The 26,999-nt window shown below is 39.5% G+C and overlaps 8 non-coding genes across 8 annotated transcripts; all 8 read right to left on the reverse strand.

Moving 5' to 3' along the window:
- Positions 1-2,230: 2,230 nt before the first annotated feature.
- LOC142576878 (U5 spliceosomal RNA) lies at positions 2,231-2,356 on the reverse strand. Its single transcript, XR_012826998.1, has one exon. It is a non-coding gene; the product is annotated as a U5 spliceosomal RNA (small nuclear RNA).
- A 3,137-nt stretch (positions 2,357-5,493) lies between these two features.
- Positions 5,494-5,619, reverse strand: LOC142576879 (U5 spliceosomal RNA). The gene has a single exon (XR_012826999.1). It is a non-coding gene; the product is annotated as a U5 spliceosomal RNA (small nuclear RNA).
- A 3,137-nt stretch (positions 5,620-8,756) lies between these two features.
- On the reverse strand, positions 8,757-8,882 carry LOC142576881 (U5 spliceosomal RNA). The gene has a single exon (XR_012827000.1). It is a non-coding gene; the product is annotated as a U5 spliceosomal RNA (small nuclear RNA).
- A 3,137-nt stretch (positions 8,883-12,019) lies between these two features.
- On the reverse strand, positions 12,020-12,145 carry LOC142576882 (U5 spliceosomal RNA). The gene has a single exon (XR_012827001.1). It is a non-coding gene; the product is annotated as a U5 spliceosomal RNA (small nuclear RNA).
- Positions 12,146-15,256: 3,111 nt separating this feature from the next.
- LOC142576883 (U5 spliceosomal RNA) lies at positions 15,257-15,382 on the reverse strand. Its single transcript, XR_012827002.1, has one exon. It is a non-coding gene; the product is annotated as a U5 spliceosomal RNA (small nuclear RNA).
- A 3,135-nt stretch (positions 15,383-18,517) lies between these two features.
- LOC142576884 (U5 spliceosomal RNA) lies at positions 18,518-18,643 on the reverse strand. Its single transcript, XR_012827003.1, has one exon. It is a non-coding gene; the product is annotated as a U5 spliceosomal RNA (small nuclear RNA).
- Positions 18,644-21,780: 3,137 nt separating this feature from the next.
- LOC142576885 (U5 spliceosomal RNA) lies at positions 21,781-21,906 on the reverse strand. Its single transcript, XR_012827004.1, has one exon. It is a non-coding gene; the product is annotated as a U5 spliceosomal RNA (small nuclear RNA).
- A 3,137-nt stretch (positions 21,907-25,043) lies between these two features.
- Positions 25,044-25,169, reverse strand: LOC142576886 (U5 spliceosomal RNA). The gene has a single exon (XR_012827005.1). It is a non-coding gene; the product is annotated as a U5 spliceosomal RNA (small nuclear RNA).
- Positions 25,170-26,999: the final 1,830 nt, after the last annotated feature.

A 26,999-nucleotide genomic window follows, 5' to 3' on the forward strand; every position in this document is an offset into this window, starting at 1 on the left:
TAAATAAATTGATACGGGTAACATGCGTAGCTGTTCAAAAAGTGACATACAGGAGTGAGTACTTCTTCAATAATTTATTATACGAATAGCACGTTATTGAAGGCGACAAACATGGTCTCAATATGTTTTGTATGTCTCGCCCCTCGTTTACAGGCAATAGCATAAATCGCTGGGCGCAAATGAGAAATACAGAACGCGTGAAATCGAAAGTCCAAAGCACTCTCTAGCCCTTTGTAATACATGACAGCCATGAGTTAATTTGGAGCAGACATTAATAATTTGTTGCTTCCAGTGCATATCAGACTCAAACACAGCACCAAGATATTACTTGCATTGCGACACGCTGAGGACATTCTTGTTTTGGTAATCATTGATGCAACGTGGTGATAATTTATATTATTCGCGAGTGAAGCACGGTGTACTTTATTTTCTGGTTATAAAGAGTCAGCTCATTACTTATGTACCATTGTGATACTTCGCTAAGTTCTTCATTAAATTTACAATTCAGTTCCTCTAAGTTATCGCCTGTGAAAAGTAATGCTGTGTCATCGATATACATAATAGCTTCAGAATCCTTCAGACCTGACGGAAGATCGTTATTGTAAAGAAACAGAGGCCCAGCAAGGAACCGTGCAGAACACAGAAAATAGTGTTTTGTGGTAGAGAGGTTAGATTGTTTACAGCAACATATTGTTTCCTATTTGAAAAAGAACGTTTTTTTAGATTACAAATCTTTCATTTCAGACCCTAAGTTTCCAATTTCTGTTGCAGTATTGTCTGATGTACCGCATCGAAAGCTTTGGATACATCTAAGTAAATTACTATAGCTGGTTTATTATGCAGTGCAGTATTTATGAGTTGTGTTAGAACAGGAATTGCGGAAGACGTTGATCTTTGGGGCCTGAAGCCATGCTGGTTAGGATAGATGATGTTACATTTCTTTTAAAAATGCTGTATACGCTTACAAAGTGTCTTTACAAAAACTATTGATTGCATTTAGCAGCGGTATCAGCCTGTATTTTTCTATGTCGGATCGCTCACCACTCTTAAAGATAGGTATGACCGTCTTCACCTGCAGTTCATCAGGATACACTTCATTTTCCAACGTATGATTTAAGATATGCAGTAGATGGATTCCCAACATATAAAAGTTGTTTTTTATCAGCCTAACAGGTAGTGCATCTGGTTCTGCCGCCTTAGCGACTGAAGGGATTTTTACTGTTGTAACTAATTCTTCAATTTCTATGTGAGGCAATGCAAAAGTGTTGTTGTCACGCTCTGCCATTTTCACTGAAAGAACATCAGCATGTACTTGTGCATGTACCATAGGCCCTACGGAGGCAAAATAGGTACCAGATGATTCAACTGTACCTTCGTCAACTGTTTCATAGAAAGTAGAGATGTTCGATCCTACGCCCATTCTGTAGTTTAGCGTGTCCCATTGTTTTTTTTTTATTTACATGTGCCTGCTTCATGAGAGATGAATCACATTGTTTTTTTGCTTTTCCTCATAGGAAACATAGATAGTTTTAGATAGCGTTTAAATTGAGTAATGTAATATTCGTTTGATCTGAACTGTAACCATTTGTGGTACCATTTATCCTTATCTGTTTACAAAGTTAATATTTCAGTATTCATCCAAGGACACTTTGGGTAGCTGTATCTTTATGGGTCGGCAAAGACCGCCGTTCAACGGCACATTTAAGTATATCTAGAAATTTCCTGTACTCGGTATCCACGTGTTTATCATATGCCGTAATGATATCTGTTCGTTCTAATATTTCACGCAGCCGGACGTAGTCTATCTTACTCAGTATATTACTCTGTACCGAATTCAGTGTTTCTCAATAGGAACAATAACGGATGAATAGTCTGCAATCAACTCACCGCAAGGGCCAGTCTGCGCAGCTTAATATGCCACAGGATGTGATCTTCTGAGTAGTTGAGGTATCGGGTCGCGAGTTGCTTCTGTTTAAAACGTTTTCTCCGAAATTATTATTGTTCTTTTGAACAGTTTACGTCTATACGCCACGCTGTTGCGGATCTGTGCATCGACAACGGCGCGCGCAGGTGCACGTTACACTTTTCTGACAATAACGCTATTCTTGCGGGATGAGGCACATGAAGGGTACCTACGCTCGGTCGGCCACTGCGATAACACAAGATACGCTTGCTCATCGATATCTGCGTCAATCAACAACGTAAGTCTTTCTTTTGATTGCAATGGTAGGCCCTGCCCAAACGGGCAAGGCCTCTCAAAAATTGGCCTATAGGCTCATTGGAGTGTCCCTCCCCACGGTAATCTTTAGTAAAAGGCGAAAGATTAATACGTGGATTTGAGGAGAGACCTGAGCGATGAAGATACCGATGCTGTCCGAGGCTGGTCTCCTAAATGGTGTCACTTACTTGGCCAGGTGAACCTTCAAGCTATTCTCAAATTTGCATGCTTAAACCTCAACTCTTGTTATTATTTAGCAAGTGTATCTCTGACTGGGCTTTTCTACATGTACTTGTTAATAGAGAAATTTTACATGTTGCCGTATTCACGTTTAAAAGCTAATAACATTGTTAAAATAGCCAGGATTGCTTGAACTGCACGACTGCCATTTTCATGCGCAGCAGTCGCCATCTGGTGTTGAACATCGAAGTTTTAAAAGCTTGCGGAGGACTTTTTTTTTAACCGGATACTTTTTATTATTAGTTCTAAAATCCAGTACACACGCAGTTGGTCCCACCCATAGCCTTCAAGGCTAGTGATGCGTCCGCACGCTAAACAAGTACTATAATATTGGCCGACTTTTTCGTGAATGGGCTGAATCACAAAACACTTCAGTAACACGCAAGAAAATTGGCAAGCTTCAGTATATAACTTTGTGGCATATTCGACCAAAGCAGAGAGTCCAAAGTGCAAAGAATGTCCAAAGCACTGACAGGGCATCAAAAAGAAAAACAAGCTGGTTCCTTTCTTTTTTGTAAATTTATTTACACGCTTCTTCATTCCAATAGTTTCGTAGTAATGAGGGAAAGATGTTTTAACGATGCCAAAATGTCATTGGTATCCATTACTTCGTTTGGAACTTCATGACACACGTTGGCTCCTTTACGTTGTACAGGTCTATGGCTGTATGTATTATGAGAAGGCGGCAAGGTAAACAGACTGTTTGTAGCGGCTCTTGTTTTTTCATTGATAATCTGAACATAGTTAGGGGCAGCTCGTTATTTGACCTTATTTATTGTATTTACTACTTCAGCTATCTTCAATTTAAATAAATTGATACGGGTAACATGCGTAGCTGTTCAAAAAGTGACATACAGGAGTGAGTACTTCTTCAATAATTTATTATACGAATAGCACGTTATTGAAGGCGACAAACATGGTCTCAATATGTTTTGTATGTCTCGCCCCTCGTTTACAGGCAATAGCATAAATCGCTGGGCGCAAATGAGAAATACAGAACGCGTGAAATCGAAAGTCCAAAGCACTCTCTAGCCCTTTGTAATACATGACAGCCATGAGTTAATTTGGAGCAGACATTAATAATTTGTTGCTTCCAGTGCATATCAGACTCAAACACAGCACCAAGATATTACTTGCATTGCGACACGCTGAGGACATTCTTGTTTTGGTAATCATTGATGCAACGTGGTGATAATTTATATTATTCGCGAGTGAAGCACGGTGTACTTTATTTTCTGGTTATAAAGAGTCAGCTCATTACTTATGTACCATTGTGATACTTCGCTAAGTTCTTCATTAAATTTACAATTCAGTTCCTCTAAGTTATCGCCTGTGAAAAGTAATGCTGTGTCATCGATATACATAATAGCTTCAGAATCCTTCAGACCTGACGGAAGATCGTTATTGTAAAGAAACAGAGGCCCAGCAAGGAACCGTGCAGAACACAGAAAATAGTGTTTTGTGGTAGAGAGGTTAGATTGTTTACAGCAACATATTGTTTCCTATTTGAAAAAGAACGTTTTTTTAGATTACAAATCTTTCATTTCAGACCCTAAGTTTCCAATTTCTGTTGCAGTATTGTCTGATGTACCGCATCGAAAGCTTTGGATACATCTAAGTAAATTACTATAGCTGGTTTATTATGCAGTGCAGTATTTATGAGTTGTGTTAGAACAGGAATTGCGGAAGACGTTGATCTTTGGGGCCTGAAGCCATGCTGGTTAGGATAGATGATGTTACATTTCTTTTAAAAATGCTGTATACGCTTACAAAGTGTCTTTACAAAAACTATTGATTGCATTTAGCAGCGGTATCAGCCTGTATTTTTCTATGTCGGATCGCTCACCACTCTTAAAGATAGGTATGACCGTCTTCACCTGCAGTTCATCAGGATACACTTCATTTTCCAACGTATGATTTAAGATATGCAGTAGATGGATTCCCAACATATAAAAGTTGTTTTTTATCAGCCTAACAGGTAGTGCATCTGGTTCTGCCGCCTTAGCGACTGAAGGGATTTTTACTGTTGTAACTAATTCTTCAATTTCTATGTGAGGCAATGCAAAAGTGTTGTTGTCACGCTCTGCCATTTTCACTGAAAGAACATCAGCATGTACTTGTGCATGTACCATAGGCCCTACGGAGGCAAAATAGGTACCAGATGATTCAACTGTACCTTCGTCAACTGTTTCATAGAAAGTAGAGATGTTCGATCCTACGCCCATTCTGTAGTTTAGCGTGTCCCATTGTTTTTTTTTTATTTACATGTGCCTGCTTCATGAGAGATGAATCACATTGTTTTTTTGCTTTTCCTCATAGGAAACATAGATAGTTTTAGATAGCGTTTAAATTGAGTAATGTAATATTCGTTTGATCTGAACTGTAACCATTTGTGGTACCATTTATCCTTATCTGTTTACAAAGTTAATATTTCAGTATTCATCCAAGGACACTTTGGGTAGCTGTATCTTTATGGGTCGGCAAAGACCGCCGTTCAACGGCACATTTAAGTATATCTAGAAATTTCCTGTACTCGGTATCCACGTGTTTATCATATGCCGTAATGATATCTGTTCGTTCTAATATTTCACGCAGCCGGACGTAGTCTATCTTACTCAGTATATTACTCTGTACCGAATTCAGTGTTTCTCAATAGGAACAATAACGGATGAATAGTCTGCAATCAACTCACCGCAAGGGCCAGTCTGCGCAGCTTAATATGCCACAGGATGTGATCTTCTGAGTAGTTGAGGTATCGGGTCGCGAGTTGCTTCTGTTTAAAACGTTTTCTCCGAAATTATTATTGTTCTTTTGAACAGTTTACGTCTATACGCCACGCTGTTGCGGATCTGTGCATCGACAACGGCGCGCGCAGGTGCACGTTACACTTTTCTGACAATAACGCTATTCTTGCGGGATGAGGCACATGAAGGGTACCTACGCTCGGTCGGCCACTGCGATAACACAAGATACGCTTGCTCATCGATATCTGCGTCAATCAACAACGTAAGTCTTTCTTTTGATTGCAATGGTAGGCCCTGCCCAAACGGGCAAGGCCTCTCAAAAATTGGCCTATAGGCTCATTGGAGTGTCCCTCCCCACGGTAATCTTTAGTAAAAGGCGAAAGATTAATACGTGGATTTGAGGAGAGACCTGAGCGATGAAGATACCGATGCTGTCCGAGGCTGGTCTCCTAAATGGTGTCACTTACTTGGCCAGGTGAACCTTCAAGCTATTCTCAAATTTGCATGCTTAAACCTCAACTCTTGTTATTATTTAGCAAGTGTATCTCTGACTGGGCTTTTCTACATGTACTTGTTAATAGAGAAATTTTACATGTTGCCGTATTCACGTTTAAAAGCTAATAACATTGTTAAAATAGCCAGGATTGCTTGAACTGCACGACTGCCATTTTCATGCGCAGCAGTCGCCATCTGGTGTTGAACATCGAAGTTTTAAAAGCTTGCGGAGGACTTTTTTTTTAACCGGATACTTTTTATTATTAGTTCTAAAATCCAGTACACACGCAGTTGGTCCCACCCATAGCCTTCAAGGCTAGTGATGCGTCCGCACGCTAAACAAGTACTATAATATTGGCCGACTTTTTCGTGAATGGGCTGAATCACAAAACACTTCAGTAACACGCAAGAAAATTGGCAAGCTTCAGTATATAACTTTGTGGCATATTCGACCAAAGCAGAGAGTCCAAAGTGCAAAGAATGTCCAAAGCACTGACAGGGCATCAAAAAGAAAAACAAGCTGGTTCCTTTCTTTTTTGTAAATTTATTTACACGCTTCTTCATTCCAATAGTTTCGTAGTAATGAGGGAAAGATGTTTTAACGATGCCAAAATGTCATTGGTATCCATTACTTCGTTTGGAACTTCATGACACACGTTGGCTCCTTTACGTTGTACAGGTCTATGGCTGTATGTATTATGAGAAGGCGGCAAGGTAAACAGACTGTTTGTAGCGGCTCTTGTTTTTTCATTGATAATCTGAACATAGTTAGGGGCAGCTCGTTATTTGACCTTATTTATTGTATTTACTACTTCAGCTATCTTCAATTTAAATAAATTGATACGGGTAACATGCGTAGCTGTTCAAAAAGTGACATACAGGAGTGAGTACTTCTTCAATAATTTATTATACGAATAGCACGTTATTGAAGGCGACAAACATGGTCTCAATATGTTTTGTATGTCTCGCCCCTCGTTTACAGGCAATAGCATAAATCGCTGGGCGCAAATGAGAAATACAGAACGCGTGAAATCGAAAGTCCAAAGCACTCTCTAGCCCTTTGTAATACATGACAGCCATGAGTTAATTTGGAGCAGACATTAATAATTTGTTGCTTCCAGTGCATATCAGACTCAAACACAGCACCAAGATATTACTTGCATTGCGACACGCTGAGGACATTCTTGTTTTGGTAATCATTGATGCAACGTGGTGATAATTTATATTATTCGCGAGTGAAGCACGGTGTACTTTATTTTCTGGTTATAAAGAGTCAGCTCATTACTTATGTACCATTGTGATACTTCGCTAAGTTCTTCATTAAATTTACAATTCAGTTCCTCTAAGTTATCGCCTGTGAAAAGTAATGCTGTGTCATCGATATACATAATAGCTTCAGAATCCTTCAGACCTGACGGAAGATCGTTATTGTAAAGAAACAGAGGCCCAGCAAGGAACCGTGCAGAACACAGAAAATAGTGTTTTGTGGTAGAGAGGTTAGATTGTTTACAGCAACATATTGTTTCCTATTTGAAAAAGAACGTTTTTTTAGATTACAAATCTTTCATTTCAGACCCTAAGTTTCCAATTTCTGTTGCAGTATTGTCTGATGTACCGCATCGAAAGCTTTGGATACATCTAAGTAAATTACTATAGCTGGTTTATTATGCAGTGCAGTATTTATGAGTTGTGTTAGAACAGGAATTGCGGAAGACGTTGATCTTTGGGGCCTGAAGCCATGCTGGTTAGGATAGATGATGTTACATTTCTTTTAAAAATGCTGTATACGCTTACAAAGTGTCTTTACAAAAACTATTGATTGCATTTAGCAGCGGTATCAGCCTGTATTTTTCTATGTCGGATCGCTCACCACTCTTAAAGATAGGTATGACCGTCTTCACCTGCAGTTCATCAGGATACACTTCATTTTCCAACGTATGATTTAAGATATGCAGTAGATGGATTCCCAACATATAAAAGTTGTTTTTTATCAGCCTAACAGGTAGTGCATCTGGTTCTGCCGCCTTAGCGACTGAAGGGATTTTTACTGTTGTAACTAATTCTTCAATTTCTATGTGAGGCAATGCAAAAGTGTTGTTGTCACGCTCTGCCATTTTCACTGAAAGAACATCAGCATGTACTTGTGCATGTACCATAGGCCCTACGGAGGCAAAATAGGTACCAGATGATTCAACTGTACCTTCGTCAACTGTTTCATAGAAAGTAGAGATGTTCGATCCTACGCCCATTCTGTAGTTTAGCGTGTCCCATTGTTTTTTTTTTATTTACATGTGCCTGCTTCATGAGAGATGAATCACATTGTTTTTTTGCTTTTCCTCATAGGAAACATAGATAGTTTTAGATAGCGTTTAAATTGAGTAATGTAATATTCGTTTGATCTGAACTGTAACCATTTGTGGTACCATTTATCCTTATCTGTTTACAAAGTTAATATTTCAGTATTCATCCAAGGACACTTTGGGTAGCTGTATCTTTATGGGTCGGCAAAGACCGCCGTTCAACGGCACATTTAAGTATATCTAGAAATTTCCTGTACTCGGTATCCACGTGTTTATCATATGCCGTAATGATATCTGTTCGTTCTAATATTTCACGCAGCCGGACGTAGTCTATCTTACTCAGTATATTACTCTGTACCGAATTCAGTGTTTCTCAATAGGAACAATAACGGATGAATAGTCTGCAATCAACTCACCGCAAGGGCCAGTCTGCGCAGCTTAATATGCCACAGGATGTGATCTTCTGAGTAGTTGAGGTATCGGGTCGCGAGTTGCTTCTGTTTAAAACGTTTTCTCCGAAATTATTATTGTTCTTTTGAACAGTTTACGTCTATACGCCACGCTGTTGCGGATCTGTGCATCGACAACGGCGCGCGCAGGTGCACGTTACACTTTTCTGACAATAACGCTATTCTTGCGGGATGAGGCACATGAAGGGTACCTACGCTCGGTCGGCCACTGCGATAACACAAGATACGCTTGCTCATCGATATCTGCGTCAATCAACAACGTAAGTCTTTCTTTTGATTGCAATGGTAGGCCCTGCCCAAACGGGCAAGGCCTCTCAAAAATTGGCCTATAGGCTCATTGGAGTGTCCCTCCCCACGGTAATCTTTAGTAAAAGGCGAAAGATTAATACGTGGATTTGAGGAGAGACCTGAGCGATGAAGATACCGATGCTGTCCGAGGCTGGTCTCCTAAATGGTGTCACTTACTTGGCCAGGTGAACCTTCAAGCTATTCTCAAATTTGCATGCTTAAACCTCAACTCTTGTTATTATTTAGCAAGTGTATCTCTGACTGGGCTTTTCTACATGTACTTGTTAATAGAGAAATTTTACATGTTGCCGTATTCACGTTTAAAAGCTAATAACATTGTTAAAATAGCCAGGATTGCTTGAACTGCACGACTGCCATTTTCATGCGCAGCAGTCGCCATCTGGTGTTGAACATCGAAGTTTTAAAAGCTTGCGGAGGACTTTTTTTTTAACCGGATACTTTTTATTATTAGTTCTAAAATCCAGTACACACGCAGTTGGTCCCACCCATAGCCTTCAAGGCTAGTGATGCGTCCGCACGCTAAACAAGTACTATAATATTGGCCGACTTTTTCGTGAATGGGCTGAATCACAAAACACTTCAGTAACACGCAAGAAAATTGGCAAGCTTCAGTATATAACTTTGTGGCATATTCGACCAAAGCAGAGAGTCCAAAGTGCAAAGAATGTCCAAAGCACTGACAGGGCATCAAAAAGAAAAACAAGCTGGTTCCTTTCTTTTTTGTAAATTTATTTACACGCTTCTTCATTCCAATAGTTTCGTAGTAATGAGGGAAAGATGTTTTAACGATGCCAAAATGTCATTGGTATCCATTACTTCGTTTGGAACTTCATGACACACGTTGGCTCCTTTACGTTGTACAGGTCTATGGCTGTATGTATTATGAGAAGGCGGCAAGGTAAACAGACTGTTTGTAGCGGCTCTTGTTTTTTCATTGATAATCTGAACATAGTTAGGGGCAGCTCGTTATTTGACCTTATTTATTGTATTTACTACTTCAGCTATCTTCAATTTAAATAAATTGATACGGGTAACATGCGTAGCTGTTCAAAAAGTGACATACAGGAGTGAGTACTTCTTCAATAATTTATTATACGAATAGCACGTTATTGAAGGCGACAAACATGGTCTCAATATGTTTTGTATGTCTCGCCCCTCGTTTACAGGCAATAGCATAAATCGCTGGGCGCAAATGAGAAATACAGAACGCGTGAAATCGAAAGTCCAAAGCACTCTCTAGCCCTTTGTAATACATGACAGCCATGAGTTAATTTGGAGCAGACATTAATAATTTGTTGCTTCCAGTGCATATCAGACTCAAACACAGCACCAAGATATTACTTGCATTGCGACACGCTGAGGACATTCTTGTTTTGGTAATCATTGATGCAACGTGGTGATAATTTATATTATTCGCGAGTGAAGCACGGTGTACTTTATTTTCTGGTTATAAAGAGTCAGCTCATTACTTATGTACCATTGTGATACTTCGCTAAGTTCTTCATTAAATTTACAATTCAGTTCCTCTAAGTTATCGCCTGTGAAAAGTAATGCTGTGTCATCGATATACATAATAGCTTCAGAATCCTTCAGACCTGACGGAAGATCGTTATTGTAAAGAAACAGAGGCCCAGCAAGGAACCGTGCAGAACACAGAAAATAGTGTTTTGTGGTAGAGAGGTTAGATTGTTTACAGCAACATATTGTTTCCTATTTGAAAAAGAACGTTTTTTTAGATTACAAATCTTTCATTTCAGACCCTAAGTTTCCAATTTCTGTTGCAGTATTGTCTGATGTACCGCATCGAAAGCTTTGGATACATCTAAGTAAATTACTATAGCTGGTTTATTATGCAGTGCAGTATTTATGAGTTGTGTTAGAACAGGAATTGCGGAAGACGTTGATCTTTGGGGCCTGAAGCCATGCTGGTTAGGATAGATGATGTTACATTTCTTTTAAAAATGCTGTATACGCTTACAAAGTGTCTTTACAAAAACTATTGATTGCATTTAGCAGCGGTATCAGCCTGTATTTTTCTATGTCGGATCGCTCACCACTCTTAAAGATAGGTATGACCGTCTTCACCTGCAGTTCATCAGTATACACTTCATTTTCCAACGTATGATTTAAGATATGCAGTAGATGGATTCCCAACATATAAAAGTTGTTTTTTATCAGCCTAACAGGTAGTGCATCTGGTTCTGCCGCCTTAGCGACTGAAGGGATTTTTACTGTTGTAACTAATTCTTCAATTTCTATGTGAGGCAATGCAAAAGTGTTGTTGTCACGCTCTGCCATTTTCACTGAAAGAACATCAGCATGTACTTGTGCATGTACCATAGGCCCTACGGAGGCAAAATAGGTACCAAATGATTCAACTGTACCTTCGTCAACTGTTTCATAGAAAGTAGAGATGTTCGATCCTACGCCCATTCTGTAATTTAGCGTGTCCCAATGTTTCTTTTTTATTTACATGCGCCTGCTTCATGAGAGATGAATCACATTGTTTTTTTGCTTTTCCTCATAGGAAACATAGATAGTTTTAGATAGCGTTCAAATTGAGTAATGTAATATTCGTTTGATCTGAACTGTAACCATTTGTGGTACCATTTATCCTTATCTGTTTACAAAGTTAATATTTCACTATTCATCCAAGGACACTTTGGGTAGCTGTATGTTTATGGGTCGGCAAAGACCGCCGTTCAACGGCACATTTAAGTATATTTAGAAATTTCCTGTACTCGGTATCAACGTGTTTATCATATGCCGTAATGATATCTGTTCGTTCTAATATTTCACGCAGCCGGACGTAGTCTATCTTACTCAGTACATTACTCTGTACCGAATTCAGTGTTTCTCAATAGGAACAATAATGGATGAATAGTCTGCAATCAACTCACCGCAAGGGCCAGTCTGCGCAGCTTAATATGCCACAGGATGTGATCTTCTGAGTAGTTGAGGTATCGGGTCGCGAGTTGCTTCTGTTTAAAACGTTTTCTCCGAAATTATTATTGTCCTTTTGAACAGTTTACGTCTATACGCCACGCTGTTGCGGATCTGTGAATCGACAACGGCGCGCGCAGGCGCACGTTACACTTTTCTGACAATAACGCTATTCTTGCGGGATGAGGCACATGAAGGGTACTTACGCTCGGTCGGCCACTGCGATAACACAAGATACGCTTGCTCATCGATATCTGCGTCAATCAACAACGTAAGTCTTTCTTTTGATTGCAATGGTAGGCCCTGCCCAAACGGGCAAGGCCTCTCAAAAATTGGCCTATAGGCTCATTGGAGTGTCCCTCCCCACGGTAATCTTTAGTAAAAGGCGAAAGATTAATACGTGGATTTGAGGAGAGACCTGAGCGATGAAGATACCGATGCTGTCCGAGGCTGGTCTCCTAAATGGTGTCACTTACTTGGCCAGGTGAACCTTCAAGCTATTCTCAAATTTGCATGCTTAAACCTCAACTCTTGTTATTATTTAGCAAGTGTATCTCTGACTGGGCTTTTCTACATGTACTTGTTAATAGAGAAATTTTACATGTTGCCGTATTCACGTTTAAAAGCTAATAACATTGTTAAAATAGCCAGGATTGCTTGAACTGCACGACTGCCATTTTCATGCGCAGCAGTCGCCATCTGGTGTTGAACATCGAAGTTTTAAAAGCTTGCGGAGGACTTTTTTTTAACCGGATACTTTTTATTATTAGTTCTAAAATCCAGTACACACGCAGTTGGTCCCACCCATAGCCTTCAAGGCTAGTGATGCGTCCGCACGCTAAACAAGTACTATAATATTGGCCGACTTTTTCGTGAATGGGCTCAATCACAAAACACTTCAGTAACACGCAAGAAAATTGGCAAGCTTCAGCATATAACTTTGTGGCATATTCGACCAAAGCAGAGAGTCCAAAGTCCAAAGAATGTCCAAAGCACTGACAGGGCATCAAAAAGAAAAACAAGCTGGTTCCTTTCTTTTTTGTAAATTTATTTACACGCTTCTTCATTCCAATAGTTTCGTAGTAATGAGGGAAAGATGTTTTAACGATGCCAAAATGTCATTGGTATCCATTACTTCGTTTGGAACTTCATGACACACGTTGGCTCCTTTACGTTGTACAAAGGCGGCAAGGTAAACAGACTGTTTGTAGCGGCTGTTGTTTTTTCATTGATAATCTGAACATAGTTAGGGGCAGCTCGTTATTTGACCTTATTTATTGTATTTACTACTTCAGCTATCTTCAATTTAAATAAATTGATACGGGTAACATGCGTAGCTGTTCAAAAAGTGACATACAGGAGTGAGTACTTCTTCAATAATTTATTATACGAATAGCACGTTATTGAAGGCGACAAACATGGTCTCAATATGTTTTGTATGTCTCGCCCCTCGTTTACAGGCAATAGCATAAATCGCTGGGCGCAAATGAGAAATACAGAACGCGTGAAATCGAAAGTCCAAAGCACTCTCTAGCCCTTTGTAATACATGACAGCCATGAGTTAATTTGGAGCAGACATTAATAATTTGTTGCTTCCAGTGCATATCAGACTCAAACACAGCACCAAGATATTACTTGCATTGCGACACGCTGAGGACATTCTTGTTTTGGTAATCATTGATGCAACGTGGTGATAATTTATATTATTCGCGAGTGAAGCACGGTGTACTTTATTTTCTGGTTATAAAGAGTCAGCTCATTACTTATGTACCATTGTGATACTTCGCTAAGTTCTTCATTAAATTTACAATTCAGTTCCTCTAAGTTATCGCCTGTGAAAAGTAATGCTGTGTCATCGATATACATAATAGCTTCAGAATCCTTCAGACCTGACGGAAGATCGTTATTGTAAAGAAACAGAGGCCCAGCAAGGAACCGTGCAGAACACAGAAAATAGTGTTTTGTGGTAGAGAGGTTAGATTGTTTACAGCAACATATTGTTTCCTATTTGAAAAAGAACGTTTTTTTAGATTACAAATCTTTCATTTCAGACCCTAAGTTTCCAATTTCTGTTGCAGTATTGTCTGATGTACCGCATCGAAAGCTTTGGATACATCTAAGTAAATTACTATAGCTGGTTTATTATGCAGTGCAGTATTTATGAGTTGTGTTAGAACAGGAATTGCGGAAGACGTTGATCTTTGGGGCCTGAAGCCATGCTGGTTAGGATAGATGATGTTACATTTCTTTTAAAAATGCTGTATACGCTTACAAAGTGTCTTTACAAAAACTATTGATTGCATTTAGCAGCGGTATCAGCCTGTATTTTTCTATGTCGGATCGCTCACCACTCTTAAAGATAGGTATGACCGTCTTCACCTGCAGTTCATCAGGATACACTTCATTTTCCAACGTATGATTTAAGATATGCAGTAGATGGATTCCCAACATATAAAAGTTGTTTTTTATCAGCCTAACAGGTAGTGCATCTGGTTCTGCCGCCTTAGCGACTGAAGGGATTTTTACTGTTGTAACTAATTCTTCAATTTCTATGTGAGGCAATGCAAAAGTGTTGTTGTCACGCTCTGCCATTTTCACTGAAAGAACATCAGCATGTACTTGTGCATGTACCATAGGCCCTACGGAGGCAAAATAGGTACCAAATGATTCAACTGTACCTTCGTCAACTGTTTCATAGAGAGTAGAGATGTTCGATCCTACGCCCATTCTGTAGTTTGGCGTGTCCCATTGTTTTTTTTTTATTTACATGTGCCTGCTTCATGAGAGATGAATCACATTGTTTTTTTGCTTTTCCTCATAGGAAACATAGATAGTTTTAGATAGCGTTTAAATTGAGTAATGTAATATTCGTTTGATCTGAACTGTAACCATTTGTGGTACCATTTATCCTTATCTGTTTACAAAGTTAATATTTCAGTATTCATCCAAGGACACTTTGGGTAGCTGTATCTTTATGGGTCGGCAAAGGCCGCCGTTCAACGGCACATTTAAGTATATCTAGAAATTTCCTGTACTCGGTATCAACGTGTTTATCATATGCCGTAATGATATCTGTTCGTTCTAATATTTCACGCAGCCGGACGTAGTCTATCTTACTCAGTATATTACTCTGTACCGAATTCAGTGTTTCTCAATAGGAACAATAACGGATGAATAGTCTGCAATCAACTCACCGCAAGGGCCAGTCTGCGCAGCTTAATATGCCACAGGATGTGATCTTCTGAGTAGTTGAGGTATCGGGTCGCGAGTTGCTTCTGTTTAAAACGTTTTCTCCGAAATTATTATTGTTCTTTTGAACAGTTTACGTCTATACGCCACGCTGTTGCGGATCTGTGCATCGACAACGGCGCGCGCAGGTGCACGTTACACTTTTCTGACAATAACGCTATTCTTGCGGGATGAGGCACATGAAGGGTACCTACGCTCGGTCGGCCACTGCGATAACACAACATACGCTTGCTCATCGATATCTGCGTCAATCAACAACGTAAGTCTTTCTTTTGATTGCAATGGTAGGCCCTGCCCAAACGGGCAAGGCCTCTCAAAAATTGGCCTATAGGCTCATTGGAGTGTCCCTCCCCACGGTAATCTTTAGTAAAAGGCGAAAGATTAATACGTGGATTTGAGGAGAGACCTGAGCGATGAAGATACCGATGCTGTCCGAGGCTGGTCTCCTAAATGGTGTCACTTACTTGGCCAGGTGAACCTTCAAGCTATTCTCAAATTTGCATGCTTAAACCTCAACTCTTGTTATTATTTAGCAAGTGTATCTCTGACTGGGCTTTTCTACATGTACTTGTTAATAGAGAAATTTTACATGTTGCGTATTCACGTTTAAAAGCTAATAACATTGTTAAAATAGCCAGGATTGCTTGAACTGCACGACTGCCATTTTCATGCGCAGCAGTCGCCATCTGGTGTTGAACATCGAAGTTTTAAAAGCTTGCGGAGGACTTTTTTTTTAACCGGATACTTTTTATTATTAGTTCTAAAATCCAGTACACACGCAGTTGGTCCCACCCATAGCCTTCAAGGCTAGTGATGCGTCCGCACGCTAAACAAGTACTATAATATTGGCCGACTTTTTCGTGAATGGGCTCAATCACAAAACACTTCAGTAACACGCAAGAAAATTGGCAAGCTTCAGTATATAACTTTGTGGCATATTCGACCAAAGCAGAGAGTCCAAAGTCCAAAGAATGTCCAAAGCACTGACAGGGCATCAAAAAGAAAAACAAGCTGGTTCCTTTCTTTTTTGTAAATTTATTTACACGCTTCTTCATTCCAATAGTTTCGTAGTAATGAGGGAAAGATGTTTTAACGATGCCAAAATGTCATTGGTATCCATTACTTCGTTTGGAACTTCATGACACACGTTGGCTCCTTTACGTTGTACAGGTCTATGGCTGTATGTATTATGAGAAGGCGGCAAGGTAAACAGACTGTTTGTAGCGGCTCTTGTTTTTTCATTGATAATCTGAACATAGTTAGGGGCAGCTCGTTATTTGACCTTATTTATTGTATTTACTACTTCAGCTATCTTCAATTTAAATAAATTGATACGGGTAACATGCGTAGCTGTTCAAAAAGTGACATACAGGAGTGAGTACTTCTTCAATAATTTATTATACGAATAGCACGTTATTGAAGGCGACAAACATGGTCTCAATATGTTTTGTATGTCTCGCCCCTCGTTTACAGGCAATAGCATAAATCGCTGGGCGCAAATGAGAAATACAGAACGCGTGAAATCGAAAGTCCAAAGCACTCTCTAGCCCTTTGTAATACATGACAGCCATGAGTTAATTTGGAGCAGACATTAATAATTTGTTGCTTCCAGTGCATATCAGACTCAAACACAACACCAAGATATTACTTGCATTGCGACACGCTGAGGACATTCTTGTTTTGGTAATCATTGATGCAACGTGGTGATAATTTATATTATTCGCGAGTGAAACACGGTGTACTTTATTTTCTGGTTATAAAGAGTCAGCTCATTACTTATGTACCATTGTGATACTTCGCTAAGTTCTTCATTAAATTTACAATTCAGTTCCTCTAAGTTATCGCCTGTGAAAAGTAATGCTGTGTCATCGATATACATAATAGCTTCAGAATCCTTCAGACCTGACGGAAGATCGTTATTGTAAAGAAACAGAGGCCCAGCAAGGAACCGTGCAGAACACAGAAAATAGTGTTTTGTGGTAGAGAGGTTAGATTGTTTACAGCAACATATTGTTTCCTATTTGAAAAAGAACGTTTTTTTAGATTACAAATCTTTCATTTCAGACCCTAAGTTTCCAATTTCTGTTGCAGTATTGTCTGATGTACCGCATCGAAAGCTTTGGATACATCTAAGTAAATTACTATAGCTGGTTTATTATGCAGTGCAGTATTTATGAGTTGTGTTAGAACAGGAATTGCGGAAGACGTTGATCTTTGGGGCCTGAAGCCATGCTGGTTAGGATAGATGATGTTACATTTCTTTTAAAAATGCTGTATACGCTTACAAAGTGTCTTTACAAAAACTATTGATTGCATTTAGCAGCGGTATCAGCCTGTATTTTTCTATGTCGGATCGCTCACCACTCTTAAAGATAGGTATGACCGTCTTCACCTGCAGTTCATCAGGATACACTTCATTTTCCAACGTATGATTTAAGATATGCAGTAGATGGATTCCCAACATATAAAAGTTGTTTTTTATCAGCCTAACAGGTAGTGCATCTGGTTCTGCCGCCTTAGCGACTGAAGGGATTTTTACTGTTGTAACTAATTCTTCAATTTCTATGTGAGGCAATGCAAAAGTGTTGTTGTCACGCTCTGCCATTTTCACTGAAAGAACATCAGCATGTACTTGTGCATGTACCATAGGCCCTACGGAGGCAAAATAGGTACCAAATGATTCAACTGTACCTTCGTCAACTGTTTCATAGAAAGTAGAGATGTTCGATCCTACGCCCATTCTGTAGTTTAGCGTGTCCCATTGTTTTTTTTTATTTACATGTGCCTGCTTCATGAGAGATGAATCACATTGTTTTTTTGCTTTTCCTCATAGGAAACATAGATAGTTTTAGATAGCGTTTAAATTGAGTAATGTAATATTCGTTTGATCTGAACTGTAACCATTTGTGGTACCATTTATCCTTATCTGTTTACAAAGTTAATATTTCAGTATTCATCCAAGGACACTTTGGGTAGCTGTATCTTTATGGGTCGGCAAAGACCGCCGTTCAACGGCACATTTAAGTATATCTAGAAATTTCCTGTACTCGGTATCAACGTGTTTATCATATGCCGTAATGATATCTGTTCGTTCTAATATTTCACGCAGCCGGACGTAGTCTATCTTACTCAGTATATTACTCTGTACCGAATTCAGTGTTTCTCAATAGGAACAATAACGGATGAATAGTCTGCAATCAACTCACCGCAAGGGCCAGTCTGCGCAGCTTAATATGCCACAGGATGTGATCTTCTGAGTAGTTGAGGTATCGGGTCGCGAGTTGCTTCTGTTTAAAACGTTTTCTCCGAAATTATTATTGTTCTTTTGAACAGTTTACGTCTATACGCCACGCTGTTGCGGATCTGTGCATCGACAACGGCGCGCGCAGGTGCACGTTACACTTTTCTGACAATAACGCTATTCTTGCGGGATGAGGCACATGAAGGGTACCTACGCTCGGTCGGCCACTGCGATAACACAAGATACGCTTGCTCATCGATATCTGCGTCAATCAACAACGTAAGTCTTTCTTTTGATTGCAATGGTAGGCCCTGCCCAAACGGGCAAGGCCTCTCAAAAATTGGCCTATAGGCTCATTGGAGTGTCCCTCCCCACGGTAATCTTTAGTAAAAGGCGAAAGATTAATACGTGGATTTGAGGAGAGACCTGAGCGATGAAGATACCGATGCTGTCCGAGGCTGGTCTCCTAAATGGTGTCACTTACTTGGCCAGGTGAACCTTCAAGCTATTCTCAAATTTGCATGCTTAAACCTCAACTCTTGTTATTATTTAGCAAGTGTATCTCTGACTGGGCTTTTCTACATGTACTTGTTAATAGAGAAATTTTACATGTTGCCGTATTCACGTTTAAAAGCTAATAACATTGTTAAAATAGCCAGGATTGCTTGAACTGCACGACTGCCATTTTCATGCGCAGCAGTCGCCATCTGGTGTTGAACATCGAAGTTTTAAAAGCTTGCGGAGGACTTTTTTTTTAACCGGATACTTTTTATTATTAGTTCTAAAATCCAGTACACACGCAGTTGGTCCCACCCATAGCCTTCAAGGCTAGTGATGCGTCCGCACGCTAAACAAGTACTATAATATTGGCCGACTTTTTCGTGAATGGGCTCAATCACAAAACACTTCAGTAACACGCAAGAAAATTGGCAAGCTTCAGTATATAACTTTGTGGCATATTCGACCAAAGCAGAGAGTCCAAAGTCCAAAGAATGTCCAGAGCACTGACAGGGCATCAAAAAGAAAAACAAGCTGGTTCCTTTCTTTTTTGTAAATTTATTTACACGCTTCTTCATTCCAATAGTTTCGTAGTAATGAGGGAAAGATGTTTTAACGATGCCAAAATGTCATTGGTATCCATTACTTCGTTTGGAACTTCATGACACACGTTGGCTCCTTTACGTTGTACAGGTCTATGGCTGTATGTATTATGAGAAGGCGGCAAGGTAAACAGACTGTTTGTAGCGGCTCTTGTTTTTTCATTGATAATCTGAACATAGTTAGGGGCAGCTCGTTATTTGACCTTATTTATTGTATTTACTACTTCAGCTATCTTCAATTTAAATAAATTGATACGGGTAACATGCGTAGCTGTTCAAAAAGTGACATACAGGAGTGAGTACTTCTTCAATAATTTATTATACGAATAGCACGTTATTGAAGGCGACAAACATGGTCTCAATATGTTTTGTATGTCTCGCCCCTCGTTTACAGGCAATAGCATAAATCGCTGGGCGCAAATGAGAAATACAGAACGCGTGAAATCGAAAGTCCAAAGCACTCTCTAGCCCTTTGTAATACATGACAGCCATGAGTTAATTTGGAGCAGACATTAATAATTTGTTGCTTCCAGTGCATATCAGACTCAAACACAGCACCAAGATATTACTTGCATTGCGACACGCTGAGGACATTCTTGTTTTGGTAATCATTGATGCAACGTGGTGATAATTTATATTATTCGCGAGTGAAACACGGTGTACTTTATTTTCTGGTTATAAAGAGTCAGCTCATTACTTATGTACCATTGTGATACTTCGCTAAGTTCTTCATTAAATTTACAATTCAGTTCCTCTAAGTTATCGCCTGTGAAAAGTAATGCTGTGTCATCGATATACATAATAGCTTCAGAATCCTTCAGACCTGACGGAGGATCGTTATTGTAAAGAAACAGAGGCCCAGCAAGGAACCGTGCAGAACACAGAAAATAGTGTTTTGTGGTAGAGAGGTTAGATTGTTTACAGCAACATATTGTTTCCTATTTGAAAAAGAACGTTTTTTTAGATTACAAATCTTTCATTTCAGACCCTAAGTTTCCAATTTCTGTTGCAGTATTGTCTGATGTACCGCATCGAAAGCTTTGGATACATCTAAGTAAATTACTATAGCTGGTTTATTATGCAGTGCAGTATTTATGAGTTGTGTTAGAACAGGAATTGCGGAAGACGTTGATCTTTGGGGCCTGAAGCCATGCTGGTTAGGATAGATGATGTTACATTTCTTTTAAAAATGCTGTATACGCTTACAAAGTGTCTTTACAAAAACTATTGATTGCATTTAGCAGCGGTATCAGCCTGTATTTTTCTATGTCGGATCGCTCACCACTCTTAAAGATAGGTATGACCGTCTTCACCTGCAGTTCATCAGGATACACTTCATTTTCCAACGTATGATTTAAGATATGCAGTAGATGGATTCCCAACATATAAAAGTTGTTTTTTATCAGCCTAACAGGTAGTGCATCTGGTTCTGCCGCCTTAGCGACTGAAGGGATTTTTACTGTTGTAACTAATTCTTCAATTTCTATGTGAGGCAATGCAAAAGTGTTGTTGTCACGCTCTGCCATTTTCACTGAAAGAACATCAGCATGTACTTGTGCATGTACCATAGGCCCTACGGAGGCAAAATAGGTACCAAATGATTCAACTGTACCTTCGTCAACTGTTTCATAGAGAGTAGAGATGTTCGATCCTACGCCCATTCTGTAGTTTAGCGTGTCCCATTGTTTTTTTTTTATTTACATGTGCCTGCTTCATGAGAGATGAATCACATTGTTTTTTTGCTTTTCCTCATAGGAAACATAGATAGTTTTAGATAGCGTTTAAATTGAGTAATGTAATATTCGTTTGATCTGAACTGTAACCATTTGTGGTACCATTTATCCTTATCTGTTTACAAAGTTAATATTTCAGTATTCATCCAAGGACACTTTGGGTAGCTGTATCTTTATGGGTCGGCAAAGACCGCCGTTCAACGGCACATTTAAGTATATCTAGAAATTTCCTGTACTCGGTATCAACGTGTTTATCATATGCCGTAATGATATCTGTTCGTTCTAATATTTCACGCAGCCGGACGTAGTCTATCTTACTCAGTATATTACTCTGTACCGAATTCAGTGTTTCTCAATAGGAACAATAACGGATGAATAGTCTGCAATCAACTCACCGCAAGGGCCAGTCTGCGCAGCTTAATATGCCACAGGATGTGATCTTCTGAGTAGTTGAGGTATCGGGTCGCGAGTTGCTTCTGTTTAAAACGTTTTCTCCGAAATTATTATTGTTCTTTTGAACAGTTTACGTCTATACGCCACGCTGTTGCGGATCTGTGCATCGACAACGGCGCGCGCAGGTGCACGTTACACTTTTCTGACAATAACGCTATTCTTGCGGGATGAGGCACATGAAGGGTACCTACGCTCGGTCGGCCACTGCGATAACACAAGATACGCTTGCTCATCGATATCTGCGTCAATCAACAACGTAAGTCTTTCTTTTGATTGCAATGGTAGGCCCTGCCCAAACGGGCAAGGCCTCTCAAAAATTGGCCTATAGGCTCATTGGAGTGTCCCTCCCCACGGTAATCTTTAGTAAAAGGCGAAAGATTAATACGTGGATTTGAGGAGAGACCTGAGCGATGAAGATACCGATGCTGTCCGAGGCTGGTCTCCTAAATGGTGTCACTTACTTGGCCAGGTGAACCTTCAAGCTATTCTCAAATTTGCATGCTTAAACCTCAACTCTTGTTATTATTTAGCAAGTGTATCTCTGACTGGGCTTTTCTACATGTACTTGTTAATAGAGAAATTTTACATGTTGCCGTATTCACGTTTAAAAGCTAATAACATTGTTAAAATAGCCAGGATTGCTTGAACTGCACGACTGCCATTTTCATGCGCAGCAGTCGCCATCTGGTGTTGAACATCGAAGTTTTAAAAGCTTGCGGAGGACTTTTTTTTTAACCGGATACTTTTTATTATTAGTTCTAAAATCCAGTACACACGCAGTTGGTCCCACCCATAGCCTTCAAGGCTAGTGATGCGTCCGCACGCTAAACAAGTACTATAATATTGGCCGACTTTTTCGTGAATGGGCTCAATCACAAAACACTTCAGTAACACGCAAGAAAATTGGCAAGCTTCAGTATATAACTTTGTGGCATATTCGACCAAAGCAGAGAGTCCAAAGTCCAAAGAATGTCCAGAGCACTGACAGGGCATCAAAAAGAAAAACAAGCTGGTTCCTTTCTTTTTTGTAAATTTATTTACACGCTTCTTCATTCCAATAGTTTCGTAGTAATGAGGGAAAGATGTTTTAACGATGCCAAAATGTCATTGGTATCCATTACTTCGTTTGGAACTTCATGACACACGTTGGCTCCTTTACGTTGTACAGGTCTATGGCTGTATGTATTATGAGAAGGCGGCAAGGTAAACAGACTGTTTGTAGCGGCTCTTGTTTTTTCATTGATAATCTGAACATAGTTAGGGGCAGCTCGTTATTTGACCTTATTTATTGTATTTACTACTTCAGCTATCTTCAATTTAAATAAATTGATACGGGTAACATGCGTAGCTGTTCAAAAAGTGACATACAGGAGTGAGTACTTCTTCAATAATTTATTATACGAATAGCACGTTATTGAAGGCGACAAACATGGTCTCAATATGTTTTGTATGTCTCGCCCCTCGTTTACAGGCAATAGCATAAATCGCTGGGCGCAAATGAGAAATACAGAACGCGTGAAATCGAAAGTCCAAAGCACTCTCTAGCCCTTTGTAATACATGACAGCCATGAGTTAATTTGGAGCAGACATTAATAATTTGTTGCTTCCAGTGCATATCAGACTCAAACACAGCACCAAGATATTACTTGCATTGCGACACGCTGAGGACATTCTTGTTTTGGTAATCATTGATGCAACGTGGTGATAATTTATATTATTCGCGAGTGAAACACGGTGTACTTTATTTTCTGGTTATAAAGAGTCAGCTCATTACTTATGTACCATTGTGATACTTCGCTAAGTTCTTCATTAAATTTACAATTCAGTTCCTCTAAGTTATCGCCTGTGAAAAGTAATGCTGTGTCATCGATATACATAATAGCTTCAGAATCCTTCAGACCTGACGGAGGATCGTTATTGTAAAGAAACAGAGGCCCAGCAAGGAACCGTGCAGAACACAGAAAATAGTGTTTTGTGGTAGAGAGGTTAGATTGTTTACAGCAACATATTGTTTCCTATTTGAAAAAGAACGTTTTTTTAGATTACAAATCTTTCATTTCAGACCCTAAGTTTCCAATTTCTGTTGCAGTATTGTCTGATGTACCGCATCGAAAGCTTTGGATACATCTAAGTAAATTACTATAGCTGGTTTATTATGCAGTGCAGTATTTATGAGTTGTGTTAGAACAGGAATTGCGGAAGACGTTGATCTTTGGGGCCTGAAGCCATGCTGGTTAGGATAGATGATGTTACATTTCTTTTAAAAATGCTGTATACGCTTACAAAGTGTCTTTACAAAAACTATTGATTGCATTTAGCAGCGGTATCAGCCTGTATTTTTCTATGTCGGATCGCTCACCACTCTTAAAGATAGGTATGACCGTCTTCACCTGCAGTTCATCAGGATACACTTCATTTTCCAACGTATGATTTAAGATATGCAGTAGATGGATTCCCAACATATAAAAGTTGTTTTTTATCAGCCTAACAGGTAGTGCATCTGGTTCTGCCGCCTTAGCGACTGAAGGGATTTTTACTGTTGTAACTAATTCTTCAATTTCTATGTGAGGCAATGCAAAAGTGTTGTTGTCACGCTCTGCCATTTTCACTGAAAGAACATCAGCATGTACTTGTGCATGTACCATAGGCCCTACGGAGGCAAAATAGGTACCAAATGATTCAACTGTACCTTCGTCAACTGTTTCATAGAGAGTAGAGATGTTCGATCCTACGCCCATTCTGTAGTTTAGCGTGTCCCATTGTTTTTTTTTTATTTACATGTGCCTGCTTCATGAGAGATGAATCACATTGTTTTTTTGCTTTTCCTCATAGGAAACATAGATAGTTTTAGATAGCGTTTAAATTGAGTAATGTAATATTCGTTTGATCTGAACTGTAACCATTTGTGGTACCATTTATCCTTATCTGTTTACAAAGTTAATATTTCAGTATTCATCCAAGGACACTTTGGGTAGCTGTATCTTTATGGGTCGGCAAAGACCGCCGTTCAACGGCACATTTAAGTATATCTAGAAATTTCCTGTACTCGGTATCAACGTGTTTATCATATGCCGTAATGATATCTGTTCGTTCTAATATTTCACGCAGCCGGACGTAGTCTATCTTACTCAGTATATTACTCTGTACCGAATTCAGTGTTTCTCAATAGGAACAATAACGGATGAATAGTCTGCAATCAACTCACCGCAAGGGCCAGTCTGCGCAGCTTAATATGCCACAGGATGTGATCTTCTGAGTAGTTGAGGTATCGGGTCGCGAGTTGCTTCTGTTTAAAACGTTTTCTCCGAAATTATTATTGTTCTTTTGAACAGTTTACGTCTATACGCCACGCTGTTGCGGATCTGTGCATCGACAACGGCGCGCGCAGGTGCACGTTACACTTTTCTGACAATAACGCTATTCTTGCGGGATGAGGCACATGAAGGGTACCTACGCTCGGTCGGCCACTGCGATAACACAAGATACGCTTGCTCATCGATATCTGCGTCAATCAACAACGTAAGTCTTTCTTTTGATTGCAATGGTAGGCCCTGCCCAAACGGGCAAGGCCTCTCAAAAATTGGCCTATAGGCTCATTGGAGTGTCCCTCCCCACGGTAATCTTTAGTAAAAGGCGAAAGATTAATACGTGGATTTGAGGAGAGACCTGAGCGATGAAGATACCGATGCTGTCCGAGGCTGGTCTCCTAAATGGTGTCACTTACTTGGCCAGGTGAACCTTCAAGCTATTCTCAAATTTGCATGCTTAAACCTCAACTCTTGTTATTATTTAGCAAGTGTATCTCTGACTGGGCTTTTCTACATGTACTTGTTAATAGAGAAATTTTACATGTTGCCGTATTCACGTTTAAAAGCTAATAACATTGTTAAAATAGCCAGGATTGCTTGAACTGCACGACTGCCATTTTCATGCGCAGCAGTCGCCATCTGGTGTTGAACATCGAAGTTTTAAAAGCTTGCGGAGGACTTTTTTTTTAACCGGATACTTTTTATTATTAGTTCTAAAATCCAGTACACACGCAGTTGGTCCCACCCATAGCCTTCAAGGCTAGTGATGCGTCCGCACGCTAAACAAGTACTATAATATTGGCCGACTTTTTCGTGAATGGGCTCAATCACAAAACACTTCAGTAACACGCAAGAAAATTGGCAAGCTTCAGTATATAACTTTGTGGCATATTCGACCAAAGCAGAGAGTCCAAAGTCCAAAGAATGTCCAAAGCACTGACAGGGCATCAAAAAGAAAAACAAGCTGGTTCCTTTCTTTTTTGTAAATTTATTTACACGCTTCTTCATTCCAATAGTTTCGTAGTAATGAGGGAAAGATGTTTTAACGATGCCAAAATGTCATTGGTATCCATTACTTCGTTTGGAACTTCATGACACACGTTGGCTCCTTTACGTTGTACAGGTCTATGGCTGTATGTATTATGAGAAGGCGGCAAGGTAAACAGACTGTTTGTAGCGGCTCTTGTTTTTTCATTGATAATCTGAACATAGTTAGGGGCAGCTCGTTATTTGACCTTATTTATTGTATTTACTACTTCAGCTATCTTCAATTTAAATAAATTGATACGGGTAACATGCGTAGCTGTTCAAAAAGTGACATACAGGAGTGAGTACTACTTCAATAATTTATTATACGAATAGCACGTTATTGAAGGCGACAAACATGGTCTCAATATGTTTTGTATGTCTCGCCCCTCGTTTACAGGCAATAGCATAAATCGCTGGGCGCAAATGAGAAATACAGAACGCGTGAAATCGAAAGTCCAAAGCACTCTCTAGCCCTTTGTAATACATGACAGCCATGAGTTAATTTAGAGCAGACATTAATAATTTGTTGCTTCCAGTGCATATCAGACTCAAACACAGCACCAAGATATTACTTCCATTGCGACACGCTGAGGACATTCTTGTTTTGGTAATCATTGATGCAACGTGGTGATAATTTATATTATTCGCGAGTGAAGCACGGTGTACTTTATTTTCTGGTTATAAAGAGTCAGCTCATTACTTATGTACCATTGTGATACTTCGCTAAGTTCTTCATTAAATTTACAATTCAGTTCCTCTAAGTTATCGCCTGTGAAAAGTAATGCTGTGTCATCGATATACATAATAGCTTCAGAATCCTTCAGACCTGACGGAAGATCGTTATTGTAAAGAAACAGAGGCCCAGCAAGGAACCGTGCAGAACACAGAAAATAGTGTTTTGTGGTAGAGAGGTTAGATTGTTTACAGCAACATATTGTTTCCTATTTGAAAAAGAACGTTTTTTTAGATTACAAATCTTTCATTTCAGACCCTAAGTTTCCAATTTCTGTTGCAGTATTGTCTGATGTACCGCATCGAAAGCTTTGGATACATCTAAGTAAATTACTATAGCTGGTTTATTATGCAGTGCAGTATTTATGAGTTGTGTTAGAACAGGAATTGCGGAAGACGTTGATCTTTGGGGCCTGAAGCCATGCTGGTTAGGAT

Source organism: Dermacentor variabilis, chromosome 3 (genome assembly GCF_050947875.1).
Source record: "Dermacentor variabilis isolate Ectoservices chromosome 3, ASM5094787v1, whole genome shotgun sequence".
In the NCBI taxonomy this organism is placed as follows: domain Eukaryota; kingdom Metazoa; phylum Arthropoda; class Arachnida; order Ixodida; family Ixodidae; genus Dermacentor; species Dermacentor variabilis.